Raw genomic sequence first — 6,751 nt, forward strand, 5'->3', positions numbered from 1 at the left:
AACGCAAATATGTATGTGTGTGTGTGTATATATATATATATACCCCAATATATTTATAAGCAAATATGGTTATGCATTTTTATATATATAACCACATTTGTTTACTTTGAAATTGGTGTTTTAAATCCCTAAAAATGCAGGAATTTTGATTCATTTCAACTTCATTCTCTTAAGCATGGAAAAGTAATTTATTTCACAACTGGTTGGGTCATAGAGAGGATTTTGGAATGATATTCTGATATATCACAGAATCAGAGTAAAAAATACAGGCAGTATTGATGCAGAGGTCTAGAACTGGAAGCTGGGGCTCATGTATTTGGGTTTGCCTCCGTTTTGCTCAGCACCACAGCCCAGTGTCAGCATCGTGCTTCTGTGTTTCCAACGAGAAAATGAATGAGGACACTAGAAAAGAGTACAGAGCCAAAGCACTTTCTGGACGTGAGACTCTCCTACCTGCTTTTCTCTGCATTCTTGCTCCAGTCTTCCATCATTCTCTCTGGAAACTGCTTCATTCCTACAGCACAGAGTTAAATATTTTAAAAACTGAACACCTAGTTTGTTCCCAACTTGGTGGTTTTCGCCACCAAAGAGAAATACTTAAGAATTATATAGCTTTGGGGACTGCAACAATACAAAGCAGGGCAGATGCAGTAGCTAGTGGAAATCAATGAATATGAGACAGAATTATGATCCAGTATTATGTACCTGCACTCACTGATATTTGAGAGAAGAACCAAAAGTATAACCCAGGTGGAAATTTTAGAATAAGGAACTGGAACAAGAGGTGCAAAGTTTTTCTTAAATGGCCATATAGTAAATATTTTAACTTTGTATACTACATGTATGGTCTCTGTTGCAATATTCTTCTGTTTTCAAGCCTCTGAAAATGTTAAAATATTCTCAGATCCAGGGCAAGGCAAAAACAGACTGTAGGTGAGATAGAACTACAGTTTGGCTGCCTGTGATTTAATTAAACCCTCAAGTTTTGATAACCACCTTGAATCAAAGTCAGAAAAGGAAAAGACAAGTGCCTGTTTCACCCAGGGCCTCAGACACTCAACCTGACACTGTGCTGTGCTGGGGGATGTTTAACAATTGGCTTAAAAAATAAATAAAAACCAAAGAAAACAAAACAATTAAAACCTAGTTGTTAATGTTTGCCAGTCTTAATATTTCTGTCATCAAAAATTCACTGATATGTTGGCGCCAACTCCAACCAGTTCACCAGAGGAAACTGTCAAATTGTCAGGAGTTTTACAAGCAGTTAGCTATGGTGGGGATATATCTACCAAAACAATTGGCCAACACTACAAAGCAGGAGTTTCTTCTTCTGGAGAACTGGTTATTAAACACTGACCACTAAAACATTCTCACCATGGTTGATTTTAAGTTACCAGATTGACATAATTGAATGTGGAGTTGGTAAGCTATGCACTGTAGCATGTCATTACAGAGTATTTACACCATAGAGATACAACAGGCACAAATAACTGCAACAGGATAGATAACAGGAAAATGTAGTGAAGTCATTAGGAAGTTGTAAATTTTGAGTACTTATTGCCCATATTTTCAACGTAATTTGTTTTATAGTGGTTCATATAATTTAATTTCTATTAATGCCCTGTTAACAACGGGCTCCTAAAAGTCCTGCAAGTTTAATAACTGAGTCTAGAGAACTGGTATGACATGCCCTACTGAGGCAGAAGATTGATGGGCCCCAGGCTGAGCAGTTACAACCAGTCTCCTGCTGACACCTCAAGATAAGACAGCAGCAGGAGCAGAGCCCTGATTGGGTGGGAGAAAAAGCAACCACATTTTTCTCATTCTTATGGTCAAGGGAATTCCCCAGCTTGATGCATGCACAGAGAAGGTCCTCAGTCTAGGGATGGGCCAAAGGAAGGGGGAGCCTCCAGCCCATAATATATCCTGCCAACCTCCCAGAAACCTTCATGCTGGAATCCATCTTGACTGAGGAATGCACACGCACCCACCAGGAAGAGTTCTGAGTCAGGCCAAATCTGGGCACAAGCAAGAAGATTGGCCAGAGACAACTCAGAAGACTGCACCCACATAAACCATCTAAGCTACCCCCATTGGGTGCAACCCTCTCTGCGAGCTTGCCTGTGTGTTCTTCCACATGTACTTTGTTTCTAATAAACCCTTATCTGCTTCACAATCTCTGGCTCTTTACTGCATTCTTTCTTCAAAGAAGACAAAGACTGAGGTCCTGCTTCAAGCCACCACACTTCTCCCCCCCACTGCCACCCCCTGCCCAGATCACTAGCACACCACCAAGTGTTCCGTGTCCATAGAGAGGATAAAGGGGCTATTTTTACAAGAGGTTTTGTGAGGACTGGAGCCCAGTAAGAGTTGTTCAGGACCTAGGGTTCAAAGTTCTGCCAAAATAAAGCATGATTTTGGCAGCATGAAAACGACCAAAGGGAACACTTAAGGGTAGACATAGAGAAGAGGAAAAAGAAAAGAAAAAAAAAAAAGATTTGCCTGAGAAATAATTGGAAGGGAAGGCATTTTAGAAGGAAAAGGGCTTGGATGGGTTTCTAAAGATTTTTACCTGTGTAGATAGGGACAACTGTCAGTAACATTAGAATTTAAAAGCTAATATGAATTCTTGCTATTCTAAGCTCTGTAGGTCTATAGATGTTTGGGTTCTATCTAAAGGATACTTTATAGTTTACATATCTTTTCCTTACATATTTTTTACTCTTATTAGATAAGTGAAAATACAGTTCAAAAGGCTAAGTGACTTGTGCATGACAAGAAACTTGTATCTTTTGAGAAAAACAACTTCCTGCCAACTCTTTTTTTAACTAGTCTTCTTTGAAATTTATTTTGAGGTATGACAAACTGAAACTGATGTTACTGAAGTCTCTCAGGACAATTTCAGTGTTTTGCTTTTGATTTTTTCCCTCTGTATCCTGAATAAAACCTCGCAGCAAAATTCCTTAATGAAACTGGATGGAATCTAAAAAAAGATGAATACAATAGAGCAGTTCAGAAAGCAAAGATGTTTCTGCAGGCACCATGCCGAATGCAGTCAGATTATTGCCACTGTCTGATTCAATTTGATAAGGGAAGAAGCTATGGCAATGACCTGTAGCAAGTAGCTGAAAAGGCGATATCTAAAAGACTCCTACTACCTGATAATTTTTCCTATTAAACCCAGGTATGGGTATCTATTAAATTTGAAGTGACCCCAGACAGTTTCCTGGAAAATTGGGGATCAGACAGTAGCTGGGACATGGAAACAGATATTAGAGATATAATGAGTTAAGTATATCAGAGATGTATGGCACTGTGATGTATATATAAAGTAAAACAAAACAAAAAGCCTCCAGGGAAAGAGATTCACTGTCCTTTATTAGCCAATTTTAGATTTAGCACTTCTCCTAGCAGAAAGTTCTTTCAAATTAATTCAGTTGTCTGCTCAAATATAAACATATTTAGCCCCATTAAGGATGGTGAGAACATGTGTTGGTTAAATATGTATTCCTCCCTTGGAAGATCATTATTAGATGTCAAACATGGAATTATTTGTAAATAATTGAAATCCTCCTGGACATAAGCTTAATTTCCCATTTTGAAAGAATATCAATTATATATATAGAGAGATATATATCTATATATCTCTCTCTATATATATCTTTTTTAGACCATGCTTAGGAAAATTTCTTCCTCAACTTTCTTACTAAATATATAATCTATATTGATATACATTCATGTTTTTGGTTTTATAAATGAATATTATACAAAATACTAATTTCTTACCAGAAATTTCATCATTTCTCATCCCAATTCCTTAGATAATTATTTGTGTCACTTTGATTTTTCACTTCGAACACATTCCGAAAAGGTAAGAACTCTGGGCAAAAAAAGAAAATAATTGATAATTTTAAAAGCGTCATTCTGTAGCATTTTTAGGTGCCTGTAAGAGTATAAAGAAATACACAATGTTCCATTCTTATAAAGCAATTTTACTCCTGAAAAATTGGATCAACATTTGCATTTCAATCTCTATTTAATGACAACATTTAAAAAACATTGGCTGCTTCATATGAAATTATTTTAGATCTGTATAAAATATGTGTTTAGCCAAGATGCCAAGTACATAGCAATTTCCAGTGTATTAAATCTTTATACACTTTAATCTCTTGTACGCAACTGGAAAATTATAGTAAAAAGTAATTTATTTATAAACAACCAAGCCATGATATAAGTGAACTGAGGGGGCTGACCATGTAAATTTTATAAGCAATACTTTTATTCAATGAATATAACTTACTTATGTCATATAAATTCCAGGGTAATATAGATTAACCCTGGAAAATTTGGTATTGTGCAGTGACGGGGGCTTAGAAACTGATGGTAAAGGAAGCTTTAGGTATTTTGATCAATGTTCATCAGAAAGAGCACATATTTAAAGTAAATATCTTCTAAATAAACTTTCTGAGTTCAAAATCACTCCAGCATTAAGAAATCATATTTAAATGTTTTCAATTTTTTTTTCCCCTAAGCCTTCAGATAACCCACAGAGCTTAAAAATCTGTGGTTTTATCAAGACAACATATGAACTGGGAGAAAATATTTGTAAACAATGCTATCGACAATGGATTAATTTCCAAAATACACAAACAGCTCATACAGCTTAATATCAAAATAAAAAAATCCAAACAACCCAATCAAAACTTGGGCAGAAGATCTAAATAGACACTTCTCCAGAGAAGACATACAGATGATCAACAGGCACATGAAAATATGCTCAATATCACTAATTATTAGAGAAATGCAAACCAAAATACAATGAATTATCACCTCACACCAGTCAGAATGACCATCATTAAAAATTCTACAAATAATAAATGTTGGAGAAGGTGTGGAGAAAAGGGAACCCTCCTACACTGTTGGTGGGAATGTAAATTGGTACAGCCACCAAGGAGAACTGTATAGAGGTTCCTTAAAAAACTAAAAATAATGTGTTCATTGGATTTTAACATTTTATTGACCAGATTTTTGCAATCTTAGTGTGTTATATTTATTTATCTATTAATTCAGTGCAAAACTCTTATTATTTGATTAAAAGTAGGTTTGAAATAAAGCAAATCATCTGGAAAAAAAAAACAACTAAAAATAGAGTTACCATATGATCTTGCAATCCTACTCTTGAGCATATAAACAGAGAAAACTCTAATTCAAAAAGATACATGCACTCCAATGTTAACAGCAGCACTATTTACAATAGCCGAGACATGGAAGCAACTTAAATGTCCATTGACAGATGAATGGATAAAGATGTGATATATGTGTATATATAGTATATATGATACATATATATGTATATTATATATGTATATTATTATATATGTATTATATATACATATATAATATATATGAGATACATATATACTATTAGTCATAAAAAAGAATGAAATAATGTCATTTGCAGCAACATGGATGGACCTAGAGATTATCACACTAAGTGAAGTAAGTTAAACAAAGACAAATATCATATGATATCACTTATATGTGGAATCTGAAATATGATACAAATGGACTTACAAAATAGACACAGACACACATAGAAAACAAACTTATGGTTACCAAAGGGGATAATGGGTTGTGGGGGATAAATTAAGAGTTTGGGATTAACAAATACACACTACTGTATATAAAATAGATAAACAAGAACCTACTGTAGAGCACAGGGAACTATATTCAATATCTTGCAATAACCTACAATGGAAAATAATATGAAAAAGAATATATATATCTGAATCACTTTGCCATATACCTGAAACTAACAAAACATTGTAAATTAACTATACTTCAATAAAAATGGGTTAAAAAATCTATAGTTTTATCAATTTCAAATACAAAGACAACAAAGCTAAATGCATTATTTCCAATGTTCTTTACAGTGTTTGTCTTAATTAAAGTTAGATGCCAAGTAGACACTCTTAATTCCCAGACTGATAATAGATCTTATTTTACTATTTTCAAAACCATAATAAAGTATAGAACATGAAGAGTATCAAATATGCCAATAAAACTGCATATTTTTTTTGTATTTAATTTCATTTATATAAATAGGTTTTCTAATACCTAAATGGTTTAGAGCATTATTTATTTTCTGTAAGGGCATATCCCCCCAAAATTACATTTATGCAAAATTTTTCTACTTTCATTTTCATCTTAGTTTCATAATAAATTTGTAGCTCATATAAATATTATGTAATTTGATTAAATTTTAATAGAACCATAGGAATCTAAAATCAGATGTTGTCACAGATAAATAGGTCAATCAAATAAATTTTTTTCCATTTTAGTAAACATAGATAAAGTAGCTTTATATGGATCCTTTCATTAGGAAGTTTTCTATTCGAGAAACCAAGGGAGAGTAATATTTTTCCTCTTTTATGACCCTCAAAATCTAGCTATTCTTATAAAATAATTTTTCTTTTCTAAAACAGTCATCTTACTTATTCCAATAGTGTTTTTAATTTTGAACTATGCAGTTCAACCTCTACTGTATTTGTACATGTTTTAGAAACTCTAAACATGGAACTCTATTAAAACCCTCCATCCTGTACACAGAAGATAATGACTAGAGGAAGACATATCAGAGTGCATAGGGCATGATCAGCACTGTATCTGGTGACCTGGCTGATGTAAGTAAATGTCGCAAAGCAGAGCCATGATCAAAGAGGTACAATGTCATAGAAGAGAATAAGACTAA

At 33.9% G+C, this 6,751-nt stretch overlaps 1 long non-coding RNA gene across 1 annotated transcript; it reads right to left on the bottom strand.

Moving 5' to 3' along the window:
- Window positions 1-226: 226 nt before the first annotated feature.
- LOC307186947 lies at window positions 227-5,749 on the bottom strand. Its single transcript, XR_013828518.1, has 3 exons — window positions 5,709-5,749; window positions 3,787-3,880; window positions 227-514 (listed from the first exon to the last, which is right to left on the bottom strand). It is a non-coding gene; the product is annotated as an uncharacterized lncRNA (long non-coding RNA).
- Window positions 5,750-6,751: the final 1,002 nt, after the last annotated feature.

Source organism: Stenella coeruleoalba (assembly GCF_951394435.1).
Source record: "Stenella coeruleoalba genome assembly, chromosome: 5".
Classification (NCBI taxonomy): domain Eukaryota; kingdom Metazoa; phylum Chordata; class Mammalia; order Artiodactyla; family Delphinidae; genus Stenella; species Stenella coeruleoalba.